At 40.0% G+C, this 24,435-nt stretch overlaps 2 protein-coding genes, 1 long non-coding RNA gene and 1 pseudogene across 12 annotated transcripts in view; 1 reads left to right on the top strand and 3 right to left on the bottom strand.

The window, feature by feature from the left end:
* Positions 1 to 24,435, bottom strand: part of PPP2R2B (protein phosphatase 2 regulatory subunit Bbeta) — a 487,138-nt gene that overhangs the window by 105,546 nt on the left and 357,157 nt on the right. The window lies entirely within an intron of this gene.
* The window catches only part of PRELID2 (PRELI domain containing 2), a 1,077,378-nt gene that overhangs the window by 956,568 nt on the left and 96,375 nt on the right, over positions 1 to 24,435 (bottom strand). The window lies entirely within an intron of this gene.
* LOC126956784 (keratin, type II cytoskeletal 8-like) overlaps positions 14 to 24,435 on the bottom strand; it is a 320,724-nt pseudogene continuing 296,302 nt past the window's right edge.
* LOC126956816 (uncharacterized) overlaps positions 6,350 to 24,435 on the top strand; it is a 272,284-nt gene continuing 254,198 nt past the window's right edge. Inside the window, exon 1 of the long non-coding RNA XR_007726474.1 lies at positions 6,350 to 6,606. This is a non-coding gene — a long non-coding RNA (uncharacterized LOC126956816). The remainder of the gene's footprint in view (positions 6,607 to 24,435) is intronic.

Raw genomic sequence — 24,435 nt, 5'->3', positions numbered from 1 at the left:
AAAGAAGAAGACAAAGGCAATTTAAGTAACTGCACACTTACTTTGAAAGGATAGATAATAGACATACTTTTCTGTGCATTTAAGGGCTTAGGGCTTTGTCTCTGCAGTGGAATTTACAAGGATATTATGTTCTGGGTTTTTAAATGCCACCAGAAGTGGCACTTGGGAAGTAAATTTCCTAGATGCCCACACTGACCTGTGGTCTCCTGGAACATCTGGAGAGAATAAAAGGGAAAAGCACATTTAGACCCTTTTTTAAGTAAGAGAAAATTAACTTCATGATGGCTGAAGGAAATGGTGATTTTCTTTGATGATTTCTACCAACCACACACCCTTCATGCACCCATGGCCTTTACACCAAGAATCTCCCGCACACAGGCTTCAGTTGTGGCTATTCAAATCAGTCCTGGGGGCTCTGATGAAGCAGGGTTAGGACGCTTGAAGCTCAGTCATGGAAAATGGAGGAACAGAGCACAAAGAAATAATTGGGAAAACTCTGCCAGTCAATAATTCAAGGAAGGAACTGACGAATGCTCCAGCTTGGCCCGTGCCCCTTCTTTTTTTATGAGCCCAATGCATCCTTTGGAAGAGCATGCCTTATTTCAACCCCAGGAGAAGGGTGCTGAGAAAACAAGGTCACAGGGGCAGAGAAGTGAGGGCAATTTGTACTCTGTATTTCTAATCAGAGAAAATGCACAGGCACCAGGAACTCAGATCACAGATAATTGCTGACGGAATGCCAGCCTGCCAAGTCTTTCTTCCATGCTGGTTACCCCTGGAGGAACATGGACAGGTAAATTACCTATGATTGGATTTATTAGGGCTATTTTTAGAAAAATGTCAGAGGTTAATTCCCCCACAATTATTCCCCTGCAGGGCTCCAACAATTGCTACCAAGAGTGCAAATGAGTTATACAAAAAAAAAAAAAAAAAAAAAAAAAAGAGGAGGGGGAATTATGACTATGGCCTTTGACAGGAACATTCTGAAGGTAATGTCTATGTAAGGAAAGCAAAGGGGAAACAGTGAGGTGGAAAACTAAGGCAATTACCCCTGAGTAATTCTGATCTCAAATCTTACTCTTATATCATCATTTCAGGATTTTCTTTGTATGCCTGATTTGTTCAGGTAAGTAGTGTAAAATTCTCCACTTCACATATAACTGTTCTTTTCCATGTATGAAAAGGCTCCTTATGGTTATTCATTGTGCAGAAGTTAACAAAAATAAGGTATAAACCTTGGTCACTTTCAAGCTAGACACATTTAAAAGAACAATTCTTGATTTCTTGTTTTGACTTCTTAGATGATTGACCTCATAGATAGCAAATTCAAAGCCCTACAGGGCCACAAAGTAACACAAGTGAACTAGAAAGACTACGTATGTCTCCTTTAAAGGGACAAGTGGCTATTTAGCTTAAGCTGATTGGGGCCATGATTGCCTGTATTGCCATGTATTGCCTGATGTTTTGATTTTTTAAGTATATATAGGAAGCTGGAAATGAAGACTTTTATGCAAAAATCTCTTAAAGTTTATACATTGGCAAGTATTTTTTTCAATGCCATGAGAATGAAAAAATAATCATATCTGTGGGCTGCATATGATTTGTGGGTTATCAGTTTATGACTTCTAGTGTACAGAGTCTTCATTTGGAATAGGCTATCTCATTCCAATACTGATGCTCTTAACTGGAAATCTAGTTCATTTTCTCAAGAAGGCTCCTCCAGTGAATGCTACCCTTAAGGAAACACAAAATAAGCAATATGGTTACTAAGTTCCAGATGTAAGTTTAGAAGGTCCATTTATGTAACCAATGCCCATGAATTGAGAAGAAAGAAAGTCCAGCCAGTGAGAAAGTCAGACACCTCAAGTGAGTTATTTGACCACTTTCCTTTGTTATAGTTTGCCCATCTTAGCAAACCACTCCCATGTTTAGAGGAGAGAAGGCATCTACTTGACATCTGCAGTTGCCTCAGATTGCCCTGCTTGAAAGCACCAGTGCTAAGTTATGCTTCTAACACTAACCACTGCTTCTGACTTTTCAATGAGTGAAAAGTCAAAGGGTTATTCATGGGGCTTCCCAATTTGGGTAGAGCCTAAAGCAGGCATGGCTATTGCTTTTCACCTTGGTCTTTGGTCAGGTACAAAGGCTGGTCCAGTTCAAGGCTCTTGAACTGCTCAAATACTCACATTTCTCAGAAAGAAAGAGTAGCAGGAAATAATGAGAGGGTGGTGGGAACCAGGCCTGAGGTTTACAATGCTCAGCTCTTGTCTTAGAGCTATGTTCTAAGGTTCTGCTTACATGCAGTCTACGCCCTTTCACTGGACAGTGACTAATGCAGAACACTAGAGTTCTGGGTGGGCTGCAAGGGCCTTACAATGAGAACTAAAGATGGGCCTTTCCTTTTGGACAAGTTGGGTATCAGAAAAGAATTAAGTAGCTTTTTCCAATGTGAGCTCTTGGCTCAGTTGCCAAGAAGATGCCACTCCAAGGACAACAACACTTGCTTTCCCAGGGGATGACACATACATTTTCCTCCTTCCTAGACTCTGAAAATGTCTCTAGTCTCACTTTAAGGTCCATGCAAGTCAAAACAAGGTGGGATTCAAGTGCAAGTCAAAGTCACATGATTTAAGCCAGTATTATTAGAATTCTGCATTGTGGAATATTAGGCATTGTCCCAGGTAATAAAAATATTTCCTTTGTTTTCCAAGTGTTATTATTCTTCAATGCTATGTCTCCCTCAAGAACCTTGTAAGAGAAAGGGTGATTTGCATGGCAGGATTCTGAAATTCCTTAGTCCTCTTGCAGAGACCTTACCTTTATTTTAATTCTACTAGCCAGCTGCTCTGTACATGAACCTGTTTATATCATGCTATTGTCTACTTCCCTTCAGAGAATATGCCATGGCAGCTCAGGTTAATACTTGTTTTGAACTTTCATGTTTCCTGACTCATTTGTCATTGTTAAGCCAGTAGGTATAACTGGAATACTTTACTGCCCCATCTATCTCTGCATATCTTCATCTATGACTGTTTAATAATTGATGCAAAACTCATGAATCACTCTACATTCCAATTTCAAGATACGGAAACTTCTGATACAAATACTCTTCTGTTTGCAGCATGCTCTTTGGTAAGGCATTTTAAACTGGAAAATATACTGCTCAAGACACAATAATTTTGAGATATGGAAATAGGATGTAGTAATAGTAAGGTAGCAAGTTTAGAGATAATAACGTCATTTGAAATCATGATCAACAGAAATCAATTCATCGAGCTCAACACGGCTTTCACCTTTAAAGTTTATATGACAATTCCACATTTCATTAAATGTTCAGCCTAATCATGCTGTTGATCAAGAAACTATATGAGCATTTTTCCTCTGTTCTATATAGATGTGGATAAAGTACACATTGACTAAAAACAAAAGCCAGAAACAGCTAGAAAGGTCAAATGTAGTTAAGACAACTTTTAAAGGAAACCCTGGGTAGTGTGAAATTTGCCCGGCTCCACATCTATTTGTGCTGATTTAATTTCCACAAGATGGTGGCCTGGTAACCCCATTTCTAGCTCAATAGGCACTATTAAGGCTTTTTTTTTTTTTTAAATCAATCTCAGCATCCTACAAAAGTTCTAGACTGGTAATTTCATACATAAAGTATTATTTACCTGAATAATAGATATTGATTTAACAGTGATACTCATGTGAGGCTAATGATTGTGAGGCTTACAGAAACAGAGGAATCTCCTAGTTCATCCCTAGTCTCTTGCAGTATCATGCTAGGCTGAAGTCTATGCAATGCCAGAGAATTGAGTTGAGGCAGGCACCTGGATTATTAGGTAATATACAGCTCACATAGCAGGGTGATATTATTAGGTGATATACAGCTCACAGACTGTTTTGAGAAAATGGAGACTCAGTTTAGACTTAGGATCTAAACTCAAAGTCTACAGATGGAATATCTTACTGACCAGGTCACTAGCATTGACCTCTCAACATCAATCATAGAGATGGAAATGAAAGGGTAATGCAATTTAGCTTTCGGAGCCCATTAAATGTTTTATCTTTCATCTAAGAAACATTTGGTAGATAATATCATAAAGTCATTTACCCTACTTGCATCAGCTGACTAGTTCTGCCCACTCAATACTTGGCTTTATTTCTGATGATTGGATGGGGTTTTGGTAGTTTTCTCCTTCAGCTAAGACAAGAACGGAAAATATAATTCATAGTGAATGACGATGGTGAAATGATCATAGTTACCAGGTTTGTGTTGAGAAGGTTTTGCGGGGTCACTTCTAGGCTGGGGTGCCAAGATTAATGGGTAATGAATCTGGGTGGGTGGTGGGGGAGGTAGGATGTGTATCATTTGTCATACCAGCACAGAGGCTTCTAGCTAGACCGGCAATGACTACTTTGTGGATCATTAAACAAACGGGATTCTCAGGCGTCCTGATGGGAATTACAGTTGTTCCTCCCCTCCATATAAAACTGTAGTCTGCTTCTTGGGTCCTGGTTCACGGTCCAAAGTCAGCATCCATTTTCTCTGATAAGGTTTATTTTGGTAAGTTTTGGTAACGGAAATAGTGCATTTGAGTATATTTTCCACAAATAGGGGGTTGGGGAGGGGACAGGAAAGAAGTCTGGTTATGGCCAAACCCAAATACTCCTACTGGGATTATGCCAAGATGACCTTGTTGAAAGATGTTAATATGTCATAAAATTTATAAAATAATCAGTCAATAAAACAGTTTATGTCAAATGATTGCAATTTTGTCAAAGTGTTTTCATTTCAGAATATATCTTTTCTTTTTTTTTTTTTTTTTTTTTGGCAGAGCTAGCTGAGGTTTTAATTTTGGACAGAAAAAACAAAACAAAAAACAATTGAATTGTTTTGTAGCTGGAGGCATGGACAAGGGGCGGGGGTCTCCAGGCAGTGAACTCCCCCGCGGGTAGGCTGAGGGCTAGGGCTGAGCCTCAGGTGAGTCTCCTGTTCCCTGTGCTTCCTTGTACAGCGGCCTCCTCAGGTGAATCTGCTGTTCCCTGTGCTTCCTTGCACAGCGGCCTCCCTCCTGGGCTCTGGGGCAGCGGCAGGAGCGGCAGGTGGGAGGGGCTGCCGCAGCTGTTCACTTGGGCAGGAAGTCAGAGGACGCCAGCTTCCCATCGCGGGTCTCAATCTTCTTCACAACCACAGACCTGGTGGAGCTAGTGCGGCTGAAGGAGCTGGAGGCTGCGCCAGAGTCAGAGCTGGAGCCCAGGCCGTAGCTGAGGCCAGAGCCTGCGAGGCCCCCATAGGCGGAGCTCACACTACCTGCATAGCCGCTGGTGGTCTTCGTACGGATACTCATGTTGTGCATCTTCCAGCAGCTTCCTGTAGGTGGCGATCTCGATGTCCACGGCCAGCTTGAGGTTCATCAGCTCCTAGTACGCACGCAGCTACTGTCCTGCTTGGCCCGCTGAAGGGCGGCCTCCAACTCGGACAGCTTGGCGTTAGCATCCTTAACGGCCAGCTCCCTGTGCTGCTCGGCATCTGCGATGGCGACCTCCAGGGAAGTCCTCTGGCCTTTGAGGCCCTCAATCTCAGCCTGGAGCTGGCTGATGTTCCGGTTCATCTCAGAGATCTCAGCCTTTGTAAGACGCAGGTCCATCCCAGCCAGCGTCTGCAGCTCCTCATACTTGATCTGATATATGCTCTCGGCTTCAGCGCGGCTGTTGTTGGCCATCTCCTGGTACTGTACCTTGACCTCAGTGATGATGCTGTCCGTGTCCGGTGAACAGCTGTTGTCGGTGCACAGTACCACAGACGTGTCCGAGATCTGGGACTGCAGCTCCTGGATCTCCTCTTCATACAGCTGCCTGAGGAAGTTGATCTCGTCAGCCCTTCCAGGCAAGACTCCAGCTCTACCTCGTTAACGTAAGCTTCATCCACATCCTTCTTGATGAGGACAAATTCATTCTCCATCTCTGTACGCTCATTGATCTCATCCTCATACTTCTTGAAGTCCTCCACCAGCCCCTGCATGTTGCCAAGCTCCGCCTCCAGCTTCAGCTTCTCCTGGCTCAGAGTCTCCAGCTGCTGCCTAAGGCTGTTGATATAGCTCTCCAACATGTTGTCCATGTTGCTCCCAGCCTTCTGCTGCTGCTGCAGGAGGCTCCACTTGGTCTTCAGCATCTTGTTCTGCTGCTCCAGGAACCGTACCTTGTTGACAAAGGAGGCAAACTTACTGTTGAGAGTCTTGATCTGCTCCTTCTCCTGGGTGCTCACAGCCTGGATGCTGAGGTTCACCTCCAGGTTAAGGGGGCTCAACAGGCTCTGGTTGACCGGGACGGCAGTGATGCCTCCCATGCCACTGGCCCCACCATAGGCCACCCTGGAAGCTGCTGCTGCCCACGCGGGAGAAGCTCAAGGAGATGATGCGGACACCAGGCCCACTTGTTTAGGAGCAGCTGCAGAAGGACCGGGTGCCAGAGGTAGACACCTTGTAGGACTTCTGCACCCTGATGGACATGGTGGAGGCAGGAGTGGAGGCAGGTGGGCTGAACTAGGCGGAGATTCCAGAAGAAGTGGAGAAGATGCTTCTTGGTAGAATATATCTTGTCTAACAGGTAAAGCAATATGTACACTTACAGAAACTTCTGTTAATGACAAGGTGGCACTTAACATATAAAACTAAGTTTCCTTTACAACCGGACTCTCCTACAAGTAATTGTTAATGACTATACATACACACACACACTCTCTCTATAGACAAAAGTTTATCAAGGAGAATCCAAAATAGTACTGTTTTGGTGTAGGACGTACATAATTTATTTACTTATGGTCTTTTTCTAAATCTTCAGTATTTTCTATTTTTTGCCATAACCATAAATACTTGAACAATTTAAAACTTGTAAACAATTTTAATTGGTTTTCAAACTGAATGAAAGATTTTAGCACTTAGCAGCTTTAAAACTTTTTAAAAATTTAAAATTTATGTATAGGCTGGGCACAGTGGCTCATGCCTGTAATCTCAGCACTTTGGGAGGCTGAGGTAGGTGGATTGCTTGAGCTTAGGAGTTTGAGACCAGGCTGGGTAGCATGGTGAAACCCCATTTCTACCAAAAAAAAAAAAAAAAATAGCTTGGCATGGTGGTGTGTGTCTGTGGTCCCAGCTACTCGGGAGGCTGAGGTGGGAGGATCGCTTGAGCCTGGGAGGCGGAGGTTGCAGTGAGCCAAGATCATGCCACTGCACTCACACCTGGGCGACAGAGCCAGACTTGGTCTCAAAAAAAAAAAAAAAATCTATATATCTGTATATCTATGTATATATGTGTGTGTGTGTGTGTGTATCTATGTGTGTGTGTGTGTAAAATTCACTTTATGTGGCATCCGGTTCTACAGGTTTTGACAAATGCATAGAGATATATATCCATAACCACTATCATGATATAGAACGATTCCATTTACTCCAGAAAGTTCCTTCATACTGTTCTTTTTAGTGGACAATTCTTCCAAAGGAAGTAAAATTATGGGAATAAAATGAACTGATAGATATAAGAGCTTCTAAGAGTTAAAAATGCTGTGTAGATACACAGGTTTAACACTACTGATCTCTATTGATATGACTCAACTTGATTTGGCACCAATAATTATTTTCTTAGTACACAGAGGCAAAGATTTTTTTAAATCTTTCTTTCTAGATGTTATTACTATTTGGGATTCTGTTTGAGTGGTATGGAGTTAAAAAAAATCCATCAATACACTTTTGCCAACCTGCACCCAAACTAGGTTATCCATTAAGTATTCTACCTTTTCACCTATGCCCTTGTCTTTAAATGGAACTATGTTTGAGTTCCTGATTCAGTAGCATTACTTTCTTAACTTGACATTGCTTCTCACACTCATTTAGTTTGGTCCTAAAGACAGAAGTAGTGAATACATAGTTCTGATTACACGTACCATATGCTTGCTATCCTTGACCTACTGTGCATAATACATACTTTCTGTTTGATCCAGAATTGTTTCCTCTGTCATCCAACCAGTGTCTGGTATTTGGATACTGAATCCTTTTCCTTTCACTTAACTAATTCTGTGCATACTGGTTTTATCTTCAACCTGGTGCTGGTATACCTCTTATATGAAATAATACAGATAGAAGGGTCCAATAGCTCCAAGTCCCAAGCTCTTATCACAATGGCTGTTTCCTACTTAACCATAAGTGCAGTATTAAAAAATAGGCACTGCTTAAATGTCAGTCTGACCCTGTAGATCAAGCCCATTAATGGCAGGTGATGTGTCATGGCAGATACTCTTGCTTGGCTACTCCTGTTCAGTGTCTTTCTTCCTTGCCTGCCTCCTACTGTTCCACTGTAGAGGTTGGGAAACCCACATACTTGCTTTTTAGCCTCCCTTGTGGCTAGGGGTAATTGTGTGACCCAGATCTGGCCACTGAGGCATATAGGAAAGTCTACTGGGGAAACAGGAGGGGACAGAGATTCTGGGAAAGAGTTTTCTTCCTGGAATAAAAGTAAGTAAGTGAGGGGAGGCCTTCTGACCATACTCTTCCTTGCTTCTTGCCTTTGTTTGTAATTAAATGTGTTCATAATATGTGGGGCTGTGGCAGCCATCATCTGACCATGAGGTAATAAGCCCATGGACTTTAAAAGACTAAGAAGCTGAGTATGACAGATGGGAGAATGCGACAATATCTTTGATGACACTGTTGAACAACTAAAACCTACCTTAAGACCGCCTATGTCTGAAATTGTTGGTTTAAGCTACTGTTAGTAAGTTTTCTGTTATATTCAACTAAATTCATGCTACTATACCTGTCTTTCCATCTTTTGTTTTCCTTATAGCACTTTGCACAGGGCCAGGTTATTAATGCATGTTGAGTTGGAAACTCCCTTGCCTTACAATATCTCTGCACAAACTCTCACATGCACATTTCCATTTCACTCCACCACACAACCAATTTTCCTTCCCACTTACTTGATTCCCAGTATTAAGACGATTTGTGTTTTTCCTCCTTCCCCTGCTGGTGTATTATTTTTCAACCATTCAAATATGAAAGCAGCTTACTGGGATAGAATGCCAACCCCAATTTATTCATGGTGTTCATTGTAAAATTATGACTTCACAGGGACCTAGCCACACCCTTTTTAGGAGCCAAGCTTTCCCTGCTAATATGCAGGAAGCCCACCATGCTTGCTGAGCTGTGAAAATCCAGATGGTAGGAAGCAGGTGAGTAATGAATGCCATGCTGTTCCCATTAAAATGCACACAGCTTCCCCAGGCTGACCAAATCTCCAACACCAAACAGGTTTGAATCAACCCAAGGACATGTGGGTTGATAAAGATTGCCTTTTATTCAAAACAAGTTCTTGCAACATAGAAGCCTAGAAGATAAAATTTTCCCATAGTTGAAACAAAACTTGCCTAAAGGGCAAATGAGTCTTAAAAATTATACGTCTCTGAGTACAGAAAAATCCAGTGGGAAATCGATAGCAGTCCAGACTTGCCTACACGCCTGTGTGGTTTACAGTGGAATCTGCTGTCAAGGTGTTTACCATCTGTCACCCAATCTTTCAAAAAGCAGAGGAGTAATTAACTGCTCAGGCAATACAAACTCTGTCAATCATTCGGTTCTATTATCCGCACAACATGGGACATCTATGACTGACCCCAAAGTCGGCAGGACTCCAGGTCCACAATGAGAAAGCTCTCACATCTGTGGGGAAATGGGAGTTCTTGGGCAGGCCCTGTGTTACCCGCTACCCAAACACATATATTATGGCATCTGGCACATGTTTGGTCAGAAATTTTGCTTGCCAGATGCTTTGAAGTCAGTAAGACATGGTATTGACTTTGTGGAAGCTAAAATTCCCCATATTTGGGGACTGGCTCAGGTATCACTTCCTTAGGAAGCCCTGTGTGACTTCTTTTAAGCCCAAGACAGCTCCCTTTATTATGCAGCCTCATTGCTCCCCATACTTTGCCTTTGTAAGTTATCACCACTAATCGTTAGCATTTATCACAATGATATTAGAATCATTTAAATGCCTGTTTCAGCCTCTTCATCATAAACTTTACAAGGAACTTGTTCACCACTAAACCCTCAGTGCCTAGCTGAGTCTCTTAGTATATAGCAGATGCTTCTCAATCTTTTTTTTTTTTTTTCTATATTCACAAGTCATCAAGCAATCAATCTTTTTTCTCTAGTGGATCACTGAATGAGAGCTGAAGAGAGCCAGTACCAAAGTGGACAAACATATAGAGAATGGATAACCCTAAACAAAGTACCAATAATCAAAATATGTATGCTGGATAGATGTAAACATTTACTTAAGATGTGAAGGAAGAAAAAGTTTTCATTTGAAATAGTGAGTGTTTGATGATTTTAGAATGAGATACATTGCTCAATAAAGAATAGATCTTGTCCTAAAAAGCCTCTGCAGCATTGGCAGGGATTCAGAGTCCTATGAATAACAGGAAGAGAAAGCAGATGGGTTGGGGGAAAGAGGATATCCAGATAGGGTGCTACTTGGGAGAGGGCATGGAGGTGGTAATAAGAAAGCCAGAGTGGATGAGCAAATACATCTGAGATGAAAGGATTCAATTTAATGAACACCTATTATGTGCATGTCACTGGGCTGGGTACCAGGGATATAGTAATAAATAAACACAACTGGTACTTGCCTTTGTGAAACTCTCAGTTTAGAGGACTGGGAGGTAATGGGATATTGGGATACAATTACAATGTTGGAGGAAGGTTGTTCAAAGATTGTGATCATAGAGATTTTTAAGTGAAAGATTTTTTTTTTCCTAGAGGGAAGCAGGAAGTCCTTACCAGAACTCAAGGAAACACATCTCAGCCATATCCTTGCATGCAATAAATCTCTTTTATTTCTCTAAAGGACAAATTGAACACTAAATACAATGCATTTTTTTTGTTAAACTGTAGATGGGCCTATAGAAATGAATGAAGAATATGATAGGCAAGGATTTGATTTTCTTCCTTCTAAAACATGAGGTCCTGATGTGAAACAAAATAAATATGTTGCTAATAGTTCACAAGGTATTATTATGTTATGATGGTTTCTCAATGGTCTTAGCAAATAAAATGGAAAGTATTAGAAACAAGTGTGCCAATTATAATACCATGAATCATTTAGTATTTTTTTCTCTCTCCCTCCCTCCTTCTAGTTTCTGGCTAGGAGTTGTGGTATTCGGAAGAATATTATAAAGTATACTCTCTTTTGGATAATATGCATATTTTAAAGCACTGAATGCAATACTGTGCACACAGTAGGTAAAGAGTAAAATGCAGAATGAATAACCTAGCATTGATTTTCATCAGCAGCAGGACCCAATCTTTAATAAATATTCTTCAGGATAAAGGCAGTATAGTAAATACTTACTGCTTTTATCTATCCACTGAAAATTGGATATTTGGAAAATCTATTATATTTGACTTCATGGTCATGTAGCAGTTTAGATAACAATGAATAATATTAAAACTAGAAAAGTCAGGAAATACTTAATGTTAATAGGACATGAGGGCGATCTGGTTGCAACATCTGTCACCCCATTGATTGCCAGGGTTGATTTGGATGATCTGGATGGCTAGGCAGGTGTCTCCTTCCTCCCTCACCACTCCGTGTGCCTCCCTTCCAGAGCTGCATGATGGGTTGAACAGCACAACCATCCCCAGTAGAGGAGGACTGGTCTTTGGTCAAGGGTATACGAGTAGCTGCGTTCCCCTGCTAGAATCTCCAAACAAAGTCTCAAGATTTAGGGTTAATCAATTCATTCATTGACCCATTTATTCACTCAACAAATGTACATTGAACATACCAATTATGTGTCAAGTACTGTTCCAGATATTAAAGAAATATCAATTAAAAGATGATAAGAGATTTGTCCTCATGGATCTTACATTCTAGTTGTGGAGAAAATACAATCATCAATGAACATACTAAATTACATTTTATGTTGTGTACTATGGAAAACAAATAGAGTTGAGTAAGATGAACAGGACTGGTATTTGAAGGGAGGCTGCAATTTCAATAGGGTGGTTGTGACAGACTTCATGGCGGAGAATTGAAGGAGTGGAAGAGTTCACGATGCAGGTATCCATAGGAAGAGTGTTCCAAAGAGATGAAACTGACAGTGGAAAGACCTTAAGAGGGTAATGAACATGTGTTAAGGGATCAGTGTGGCTAGAGCAGAACAAACAAGGGGTAAATAGGTAGGAGACATGAGAGGTTCAGATGATATAGAGTCTTGTACAACACAGCAAGGACTCTGTTACTAAAAGTCAAATGAGCACAACAATGTGAATGTATTTGATGCCACCAAACTGTATACTGAAAAACAGTTAAAATGGTAAAGTTTATGTTATGTACATTTTACCACAATGAAAGAGTGAAAGGGATAACTGTTGGAAGGATACTAAATAGATAAGTGATGTGCTTTTACAAGACTCAATTTGGCTACAGTGTTGAGAATAGACCGTAGAGGCTGAGGTAGAATTGGGGAGTGTATTGAGATAATCAAGGGGAGATAAATCATGGTGTAGGCTGTGGAGTTGAAGAGAACTGGTCATTTTCTGGATGATATTGCAAGTTGACCTGTGAGGATTTGCTGATGGATTGATTATAGGGTTTGAAAAAATAGAATCAAGGATGATCCCAACGTTTTTGCCCTCAGCAACTGGCATGTTAGAGTTGCCATCACTGAGAATTTTGTGAGTAAATCAGGCTTTTTGGGGACCAGATGTTCAGTTTTATGCATGTAAAATGCTAGAGGTTTGTAAGTACAGATGTTGAGGAGATAACTGGAAATAAGAAATTGGAGTTCAGGAGAGGGGATTGAGCTGGTGATATAAATTTGGGAGTTATTAGCATTCAGATAGTGTTTAAAGCAACAAGACCAGACGAGGTCTTGGGGAATGAGTACATTAAAATAAATGAAGGACCAAGAGCCGAACAGTAGGGCACCCCAGCACTGAAAAAGCTGGGGGGAGAAGAAGAAAATCCCAGGAAGAAAACAAAGGGAATGACCAGTGAGATAATAGGAAAATCAAAGACATGTAATGTCCTGGAAACCAAGTTAAGTTCAGACAAGTGACCAACCATGTCAAATACTGCTCATAGGCAAGCTAAAAGTTTAGAGTAAAACTTTGAGTTTAGTACTGTGGAGCTCACTTTTAACTTTGAGTAAAGTATAGTTTCTATGGGATGGTGGCCATAAAACTTAATTGGAGTAGGTTTCAGAGAGAATGAGAGGAGAGGAATTGAAGATGGTGACTATGTACAACTCCTTCAAGGAGTTTTGCTGCAAAGAGTTGCAAAGAAATGAGGTGAAAGATGGTAAGGAAAGTGGGATCAAGAGAGTACTTTTACAATATCATAGAAATAACCGCATGTTTATATGCTGATGGGAAAGTTCCAAAAGCCAGGAAAAAAATAACAATGAAGAAGAAAGAAGGTGGAATTGCTGAATGAATAAAAAAATAAATGTATGGATGAACAGGCCAGGAATGAGGACTGGTCACCACCAACATTTGAAATAAAATCTGTACAGGTTCAAATCCTACCCACAGCCAAAATCTGAATAGTAAGAAAAATGCTATTGAAATCTTCTCTCCATATAAGGTTTAACAGGATTCTTAAAACATTTAGTATTGCAAGAATTTATCTCATATATCAGCATTTCAGAGATCCATGTGATTGTTATGAATAAAAGACTACTTGATTTTTTTTTGTTTTTTCCTCCTTACCTTCTCTCTCTCTCCCTTGACCTCACACCTCTTCTCTCTTTTCTGCTTTCCACTTATCTCTCCCTCTCTTACCTTCTCCTTTTGAAGCTGAGAGCAGAAAGGACTCTGTTCTTTTAGCTACCTACTATCTGCGTACCAGGCAGAGGGCTGCTAACTCATATACACTTTAAAATGATGAGAAATCTACTACAAGATCACTTCCACATGGGTAGGCTGACCTCCTTTTGGCCTTCCTTAACTTTCACCAGTATCCTTAACATCTTATAGAAACAAGTCTGTCAGAGTGGGGGAAAAAATGCTACACTCTCATCCTTTCCCTGTGCAAGATTTACAGACACGTTGTAAATGGTCAGACCCAGGTGATGGTGCCAGGAACTTTCCAAGTGATTTGTAGATCTCCCTTCCAGGACGTCAGTCTTTAATAGAAAACTCTTTTAGCTGCACATTCCTTTACTGCAGTATGACTACAGGAAGAGAATTGCAACTGTCATAAAGAAGACTCACTGAAATTAACTAGCTATTGACTTGGCCTCAAGACATTTCAGTGTAAGAGAAACACCAGCACTGCACAGTTTAGAAAAGCATAGTTTTTCTTTGAAACTACCATTTATTGAGTTGGTCTACTGCAAGCCAGGCATAGCATTCGAGCCTCTATATACATACACTCTCTTTCTAAATCTATAGATCCATCGTTATATGTTGGATAACGACTTTGGTTATGATCTGTGCTTTGTGTTTTACGTTATATCATTTAATTGTCACTCAAACTCCATGAGTTTTAGTATCTTCTCCATTTTTCAGATGGGAAAATAGTGACTCAGACAGGATAAATAACTTGCCCATGTTTGGAAGACCAGTCATGGAGCTGGGATTTAAACCCAACTATAGTTCCAAACTTGCTTTGCATTCAGAAACTGCGTTTTATGTGCTGCTTCTTTTCCCTCCACCTTCTATTATTTCTTGTTCCTATTCTCTTCATCTAATATCTCTTCTTTTTTCTATATAAATTCTTTTTTCATCTTTCACTCACAGTTACAGGTTTTACTTCTTAAAACGCCAGTGTATCTTCTGGGCTCAACCTTCACTTTTCCATCCTTGTCACGCACTTCATCAAAGTTTAACTCCTCAGACTCTCAAAGCAAATACAATCTTTGCTGACCAACTGTTCACGCCATTTCATTTATCTAATATATTATTGTCATTAATTGTGCCTGCTGACATCTCATTCTTTGAGACAGCGTGTCCCTCGTGGGCAAGATCTTCTGCATTATTATAGTGGGAGGACCTAGCATAGGGATTGGCATCTAGTAGGTTTGCAAAAAACACTTGTTTACTGACTGAATAAAAAAGTAAATACACAAATCCTTCAAGTCCAGCTCAAATGTCAACTATTCCATGAAGCTTTTCTAAGCTTCATTGATTGGAAAAAAAATTCCTTCTTCCTCACAACAACTGTAACTCTTTGTACTTTTACGTGTGATCCATGACATTGTCATTTACATGTGTACTTGTTCTATTTTCCTAACTGAAATGTATTTCATTAAGGACAGAATTCCTATTTTACTCAATTTTGACTCTACTAAGCACAATTGATGTTTGATGAATAAAAGAATGTAAAATCTGAACCTTTCTCTAGTAATACAATTTAGCTCTTAACCTTTTTTAGGAGATCTCGGACCTCTTTGAGGATCTAATAAAAGCTCTAAATCCTTTCCCCATAAACATGCATGTACTTATATTTGTGAAATTCTGCATCTTATTTTCACAGTACTTCTGAACCTCTGGATCCCTAGTGGGATCTGAGACCATCACTCAGTACTACCCTGCATTCAGACCTTTGCTTAAACAATTCTTCAATCTGGAATTTATCCTCTTAGAACTTATCCTGTTTCCCTTCCCTTCTAACATGCAGTTGAAAATTAGTCTTTTCTAGAAACCAAGTAAAGATAGTTTACATTTAAAACTTCACTAACTTAGCTGGCATCTTCTTATCAGGCATGACTCATTTCTATTGGATTATGCTATAAATGTTAATAGATGGCTCGAATATACTTTGTGCATGTGTTATCTGTTTAACTAGATTATAAGTTCCCTGAAAACAGAATAATATTTATTTCCTTAGTAGATAGCATCTTTTTCAGTACCTAGGATCGTATTCTGTGCATAGCAAACATGACATAAATGGTTCACAACTGAAGATTTAGGATTCTCATGGGGACAACTGACTGTGGGATTGTGTAATGCACATGACAGCTCTCTGCTTAGCTTAAAGTCACACATGTTCCATTTTTGCCTACAACTTATTATTATTTTTAATGGTTCATTGCTATAGGCTTATAGCCTGGGACACCTCTGAAACAAAACCAGTATTTGAGAAATCCAGTACCAAGGCCATTTTCAGAAATGCTTTCTCTAGGAATAGCAGATAGGAAAGGAGTAAAAATCAGATCACATTTCCATACCTCCAAGGACTCTATTTTTGGGTAACATTTCAAGTACTGAGTCCAACAACCTAAGTTATTGCCTTTGGAGAATATGAAAAAGCTTCAAGCTTGAAAAAGTCTGTAACTATTAAATGCATTGGCAAAATTCCTTTCTCTCCAACACACACCGTAGCAGGTTTCTAGCACTGATTGTGATGCATTGTTTTCTGCAAAGTTCTTGGGGAATAAAAAAATGACATGTCAATATTTTATCAGGTAACAGAAGGAATCAAACCATTAAGCACTGAAGATATAGACTCAACACTGGCCACAACCTCAAATATACCTCCTGCTTCTTCAATTGAACTTGAATCAACAGTAAAATGTACTAGACACCATTTTGGGGAAGCTTTGGGGTAATACAACCTTTGGTAAGTTATCACTAAGAAAACTTTGCAAACGAGTCCTTTCCTCCCTCTCAAACTATCCCCCGACCTCCTTCCTTACCATTTTCTAGCCCCACTTTTGCTTTCAGGATCTCATAAATTTCCTGCTTTCCCCCTTACTTTGGGGAGACATGCTGTGCCTAAACTACTCCCCATCCTCCCTTTTCCTTAGCCAACATCTCTTCATTTAAAAAAATGTCAGCTTGAACAGCAGCACTTCTTGAGAGTGGACTTTTCTGACAGCCTATTTTAAAGTCTTCACATTGTTCTTTATAGTACTCGATCCTTTTCCTTTAATGCGTCTACCAGAATTCATCATTATGTATATTATGTATGTGTTTTGAGTGTTTATTGTTAATGTCTGTCTCCCTTGTAAGACTACATAATTCACAAGAATTCATAATTCACAGGAATCACAGCTGATTTTTTTTTTTTTTTTAACCAATGGTATTCTTGGCCCCTAGCCCAATGTTTGACACACAGTAGACATGCAAGCAATGTTCAGTAAAAGTATGGTTTTCTAATCCTCTCTCTGCAAAAAACACAAAGATTACCCTGGCATGGTGGCACACGCCTGTAGTCTCAGCGACTCAGGAGGCTGAGGTAGGAAGATAGATTGAGCCCAGCAGGTTGAGGCTGTAGTGAGCTGTAATCACACCACTGCACTCCAGCCTGGGTGACAGAGTGAGACCCCGTCTAAAAGAAAAAAAAAGTATGGTTTTCTAGAATATTTATTAATTAATATTTGTAGCCTGATCATTTGGATTATATCCTTTAATGTTGTTCTTACGCACACACATACATTCAGTTTTCAGTTGAATTGAGTGTAGCTGAACTATGGGATCGTGAAAATTTGAAAACCAATAAAGTCCACATTTGCTTCATTCTAGTTAATAAGGTCTAGGCTGAGCTAATCATATACACGATAACACAAGCATTATAAAATGTGCACACACCCTTCTGCTACTTAAATTCTAGCCCTTGTCTAACCAGTCTCCACCCTTTCAGTTTGCAGGAAGAAAGGCAACTGAACACCAGAGACTGGGTGGGAAGATCTTGATATGCCAAGAAGTCTGACCCAGTGAACTATTTCAGTCACATACGCAGTTTGAATTGGATTGCCCGATCCCTGAGAAGGGATTTCTGGATTAGACAGTTCATTAGAGGCTGAGCCAGCTTCTAGGGCTTGTCGGTCTTTGCTCTGCATGCCTGGAATTAGCAAAGTGACACAGTGAAGGCTGCTTGAGTGACAGCTGCCAGTGAGTCACATGAAATAATGGCTGAAACAGCAGCTACTCAGAGGCAACAACCACACCTGCAGCACAGAATCCCAAGACGAAAATGAGATTTGGTGTCTGTTGAAAACTATTTACTGAGCACCTTCTATGTGCCTGACCTAGGACTTTGTCTTGGGAAGTAATTCTAAGAGTTGATCAATAGCAGTCTTGTAACCCCGGGTTAAATTATAGCTTCCACATTTACTAGCTGGCAAATCTTGGGTTTATTATTTAACCTCTCTCTCTGCCCCCTACTTATTTAATCTGCAAAATGGAGATGATATTATGTTGAGGATTATGTGCATAAATTTATGCAAAGCACTTAGAATGGTACCTGACACGCAGAAGCACTAAATGTTAGGATAGTATTTTACCTAGAAGTAACATAATGAATGGTTAACTTCAGGTGTCAGAAATATACCATTCATCTCTGTCATTTACAAGTGATGTGCCTTTGGGCAAGTTACTTAGTTCTCTGAATCTCAGTTTCTTTATCTGTAAAATAAGAATAATATTGGTGCCATTTTGGAGGGAAATTATGAGGATTAAATGAGATAAGGATGGGGAGGAGCTTAGCATGATGCCTGGCACATTGTAGCTACTCAATATATATAATTTGTTGTTATTGTTCCCAGTGGATCACTCATCTGGATCCCAGATAAGGCAGAGCAAGTCTCCACAGCTCCACGTCATAGGACCAAATAGCCCAGAGGATACCAGTTGCAGTGGATAAGTCATATCTGACAAGCAGATTTATTTTATTTGGACTAGTTTATTAACATTGCAATATTAGCCCACACAAAGGTTTCCAATATTTTGAACAAGTTTCTACCATCTAAAAAGTATAAAGTTTCATTTTAAACAATTGAGATTTTTCAGTTTCTTTAGGAAAATAAAGATTGGCAACATGGAGCTGGCATTCCCATATGGCCATTACTAGCTTGAGTGGGGAAGCAGCTGCTCCCTTTAGAGGGGCATAGGTCTTGAAGTTACTCACCTCCTAACATTTCCTAGTGTACCCCCAGCCTTAGTGTCAAATGCCATCTCCCATTTACCCTCCTGAGGTTTCCCTCTACCTCTCTGCTTTCATCTTTTATGCTACTTTGCATCTGTAGGCAGCTGCTGGTCTTTACTATTGAGTGGTATCCTCTGCAAACTGGTACTTCTCTACAGGGCTGCCATGCAAGGCAGCAACACCTTTATCCCCACAGCCTTAGGTCATTTATCAGCACTGCAAGTGCACATGTGGAATGAAAAAACAGTCAAATCACAGCTAAGGGCTGGCCTAACCAGTAAGCTGAGCACATTCTTGGAGGACAGCCTCTTATCCAGAAGTTGACTGCATGAATTCACTATTCACTCACCCTGAATCTTCTCCAGTTTCATTTAGACTGAAGGTAGAGGATATGGGACAAAGGATAGGGGTACTATACAACAATGCTTTAAAGCTTAGTTACCTAAAATATATCTTATGGACCATTAGTTCCTTAAGATGCTGTTTACTGGGGGGAAAATGTTGAACACTGTTGGGAAATAGCTCATACATTGTCCCTCATCTTGGGGATTTATCTGGGTAAATATTGAGTCGTCCTGTCAGAAAGAAGTTCACCCACAATTCATACATTAACAGATATTTACTAAGGACTTATAGATATTCATTAAGATTTTATTAAGGACTTGCCAGGCACTGTTCGTTTTGGTGCTGGAGATTCAGTATTGACAGTCAATATTAAATCTGAATATTGACAGATTCAGTTCAGACAATCCTGAACTCAGGTAACTTATTCTAGTGTGGAGTAAAGAAGACTTCACTCTCTTTCCAAATTTATCTGACTATAGAATGCTACTGAAAAATATTGCTTTATACATAGTGCATAGCCCCTTGCAAATCTTATCTCTAGAGACCTTTCATGATAAAGGAATGATAGAGATTTTCACTACGGTGAATACATAAGAGAATAAGACCACTCCAGAATGTTTTAGAAATAGATAATTTATTTATTATTTCTTGAAAAGTCAACCCACCAGGGCAGTCTTAATTTGGAAAGAACCACAGCCTCACCTGGGGACTCAGGCCTGGCAAAGTTTTCCAAGAATATCACATGAAGGGTTAACTTGACATTTTCCTCCAAACTGGAGCTGTTTTTCTCTGCCTCTAATCTGACCCAGTTGGAAATGTATTTGTTTTTCACTATTTAATCTTCTGCATCACCCACTGTTGATTAGATTTAATTAATTTATGTTTCTAATGAATTTAGAAACTTGCAGTGCTGTAGCAGGAAAATTTTCAGACAGCATCTGTCCACCAAATGGATTGATTACCTTGTCTGCAAAAGTCTTTCAAACATCTGGGGCCTGATTTTGTGAAACATCCAGAGGCTCTTTCAAAGGTAAGAAAACCCACACAGAAGAATCTTGAGGGGAGAAAGAGAGAAGGTGCTAGAAATAGGTAGGATTCTCTTTGATTTGCAAACCAGGATGCTGGCACTCTCCCAACATGAAATCACATTTTGCTGCTCGTTGGCACAGTTTCAATGGCACGAAATAGACTGATCTGAATCTATTTTGTTCAACATCATCGGATTCCACCAGGCCCAAGCCTGGCTGCCGCCCTGTGAACTTCTTTGGCACTTCCTCCTGTGCGGAAGCTCCCAGTGATCATTAAGGCGAAACATTTACAGAAATCATTTAGAGAGAAGCACTTTGCTCTCGTTCACTCAACAAACATTTATCAGGAGCCCACTGTGTGCCTGGCACTGAGCCATGCATACCTGTTTAGTAGCTCTTGCAACAACCTTGTAGGATAGGTAGGTACTGCTCTCCCATTCTCATAGATGGGGCCAAGTAATATGTAAAAATAACAATAATTATTAAGGTTAACAGGAACACTACTAATATAGGATGTAGAGATATGCATACTCACACAGCAGGCTCTGTGTGAAGAACTTTACATGCATTAACTCATTTAACCCTCACAATAAAACCATAAGGTGGATGTCATTATTACCACCCCCATTTTACAGATGAGGAAACTGAGCCACTGGAAGCTTATGTTAACCCAGTTAGCCTTTGGCAGAACCAGCCTTCTAACATGGACAGTCTCACTTGAGAGCTTTTTGCTATAAACCACTCGACTTTACTACCTCTAGATACTATTTACTGAAGACCTGCTATATGTTAGGTACTATCTTAGGGCTTTTACAACATTAGATTTTAATGACATTTACACCATATGCAGTGGGTGCTATTATTGCCAGACAAGAAAACCAAAGCCTAGAAACATTAAGTAACTTGTTGAAGTCACAAAGAGAGTCAGTAAGACTTAGGCTAGGGCTTACTTAACTCAGGTCTGCGGGGCTACAAAGGCCACTTTCTGCTTACTGAGTTATCTGCTGATGAATGAGAGAAAAAATGAGTGTTGGAAACTCAATAGCTTCTCAAAGCTGCCCCAGGAAACAAACTAAAAGTCAGAAGAGGGGGTAGCCTGGCTGCTTTGCACAGCACAGTTCAGCCCAGTCCAGAAAAGGGGAAGCTAAAAAATATGCTACAAAGAATGAGAAAACAGCTTCATCTAACAGAAGTAGGTGAAAGATGTTAGAAATCTTACTGCCTGACTGGTTTTTCTGGCTCAAGTTCAAAGAGAAATGACTGACAAGCAGGTGGGTTGCCCACAGTATAAACAATAATAAAAAAGCCCACAACGCTGAACATCTGAAATTTTTTGCAATGTTGCACAATCAGGTTAGTGCCTGATACATAGTGTGAAACACAATTATATACAGTACCAGTGTTGAAGAAACCCAGTTTGACATGGTTCTTGTGATAGAATATAATTACTAAGTTTGGCCATTTCTTTTGATTAAAAAACATATTTTCTTTGACTTCTTTCTTGTCTGCTGCCACTAACTAAACATGAACAGGTCCTTGCTCCTCTTTGTGCTTCTCTGCCTGGGACCATCCTCATCTCAGTCTCCCCTTTCGTCTGGCTAATCTCTATTCATCCTCGATCCTCAGATTTGTCATCTCTTCCTCGACTTTCCTATTCTGGGTTAGATGCCCATTTTAAGAACAATGTATATTTCCTCCTACTATAGCATTTACTACACCATAAGATAACTGTTTATTTGTTGGTCTTCTCATTGAGAGAGCATATGTTGGTTACCACTGTATTCCCAGTGTATGAGTATGGTACATAAGTGTTCAATAAATATTTAATTGACTGGATGAATGGGAGTGAACCTCATAACATCCTCTTGTTGGTCTCCCTGTTTGAAACCTCTCACCTCCACACTTTGTGCTACATCCCATCAGTCATTCATCTTTCCTTTAAACTTTCATAGTGTCATTAAAAAAAAATCACTTCCCTTTGAATACTCACATAAAAGTTGGAATACTGATAATCTCTGGGCAAGAGAGAATTAAGTAAGAGTGGGCAAAAGAAAATCTTACGGAGTCCTAAAAGTATCCTATACCTTTATGTGGGTATGGGTGACATGGTTGTATACATGTATAAAAGCTGAATACAAAAGAATAATGCTCCTTACTGTAAGTAGTTAACATCTCAGAATAAACACACGAATCCTTTGAAAGGTCACTTGCGTTGATAGGATAAAATCCAACCTCCTTGCCCCAGTTTTCATGGTTCTTTACTGATTGGACCAATGGTCAATGTACTTGTTCAAACTCACTTTTCTGACAAAGAGCTAATATCCAGAACCTACAAAGAACTCAAACAAATTTACAAGAAAAAACAAACAACCCCATCAAAAAGTGGGCAAAGGATATGAACAGACATTTCTCAAAAGAAGACATTCATACAGCCAACAGACACATGAAAAAATGCTCATCATCACTGGCCATCAGAGAAATGCAAATCAAAACCACAATGAGATACCATCTCACACCAGTTAGAATGGCGATCATTAAAAAGTCAGGAAACAACAGGTGCTGGAGAGGATGTGGAGAAATAGGAACACTTTTACACTGTTGGTGGGATTGTAAACTAGTTCAACCATTATGGAAAACAGTATGGTGATTCCTCAAGGATCTAGAACTAGATGTACCATATGACCCAGCCATCCCATTACTGGGTATATACCCAAAGGATTATAAATTATGCTGCTATAAAGACACATGCACACGTATGTTTATTGCGGCACTATTCACAATAGCAAAGACTTGGAATCAACCCAAATGTCCATCAGTGACAGATTGGATTAAGAAAATGTGGCACATATACACCATGGAATACTATGCAGCCATCAAAAAGGATGAGTTTGTGTCCTTTGTAGGGACATGGATGCAGCTGGAAACCATCATTCTTAGCAAACTATCACAAGAACAGAAAACCAAACACCGCATGTTCTCACTCATAGGTGGGAACTGAACAATGAGATCACTTGGACTCGGGAAGGGGAACATCACACACCGGGGCCTATCATGGGGAGGGGGGAGGGGGGAAGGATTGCATTGGGAGTTATACCTGATGTAAATGACGAGTTGATGGGTGCTGACGAGTTGATGGGTGCAGCACACCAACATGGCACAAGTATACATATGTAACAAACCTGCACGTTATGCACATGTACCCTAAAACTTAAAGTATAATAATAATAAATAAATTTAAAACAAAACAAAACAAAACAAAAAAAACACATGCCTTGATCTTCTAACAGGTCCTGAAACCCCTCTCACTCATTCCCATCTCTGTGTTTAAAATCATGTTTTCTTTCCCTAAATGTTCATTTCTCTTCCTCCCACCTTCCAGAAGCTCCTCCCCGTCTTGGAGGGCCAGGACAAATTCATCCACACAAACTCAACAGATCCACAAATCTCATTAATCCCTTTTTTCTTTGAACCTTTGACTATTTTGTCTGTTTCATTCATTCGTGCCAACATTTCCTGAGGACTGTAAGTTCCTTGAAAGCAGGGATGTTATCTTATTTTCAATTTTTATATTTAGGACAGTGCCTGGTACAATGGTAGATTCTCAATTTATATCTGTTGTGAAGATACCAAGGTCCTACTTACGTGTCCAGATCCCGGGCAGTTATAAGCCTGTACAGAGATTAAAAAGGCAGGTTGTCTATGTCCTTGATAATGAAAACATAGTGGTGTTGTTAAGCCCATGGACTGAGGATTCCCACATGATTTCAATTCCAGGTTTTGCAACTCACTGGCTCTGCGATCCAGTGTATTCGATGGCCATCCCCAAAACTCAATTTCTTCATTTGTAAAATGGGGACTCTCATAGAGTTTTTTTGAGGGTTACATGAGAATATAAACATTTATTTTATTAGTGAGCTTTTATTGTTGCTTTGCTAAATAATACGCAATAGCACCCAAATAAAAGCTTATGCTCTTGATGTTATAATGCAAAGAATTCAGCATAGTGATCGACTCACAGGGAAAACTGAACACATGGTAGCTATTCTCGTCAGAGCTATTATAATACAATGTATAGTTGCAGTGAGAAAAATCTATAAATTAGGAGGTAAAAATGTAGAAAGCAAGAAGAGTGGGCTCA

The sequence above is a fragment of the Macaca thibetana genome, chromosome 6, assembly GCF_024542745.1.
Source record: "Macaca thibetana thibetana isolate TM-01 chromosome 6, ASM2454274v1, whole genome shotgun sequence".
NCBI lineage: Eukaryota > Metazoa > Chordata > Mammalia > Primates > Cercopithecidae > Macaca > Macaca thibetana.
The sequence above is the reverse complement of the archived record's forward strand: the minus strand, read 5'-3'. Positions and strand labels throughout refer to the sequence as shown.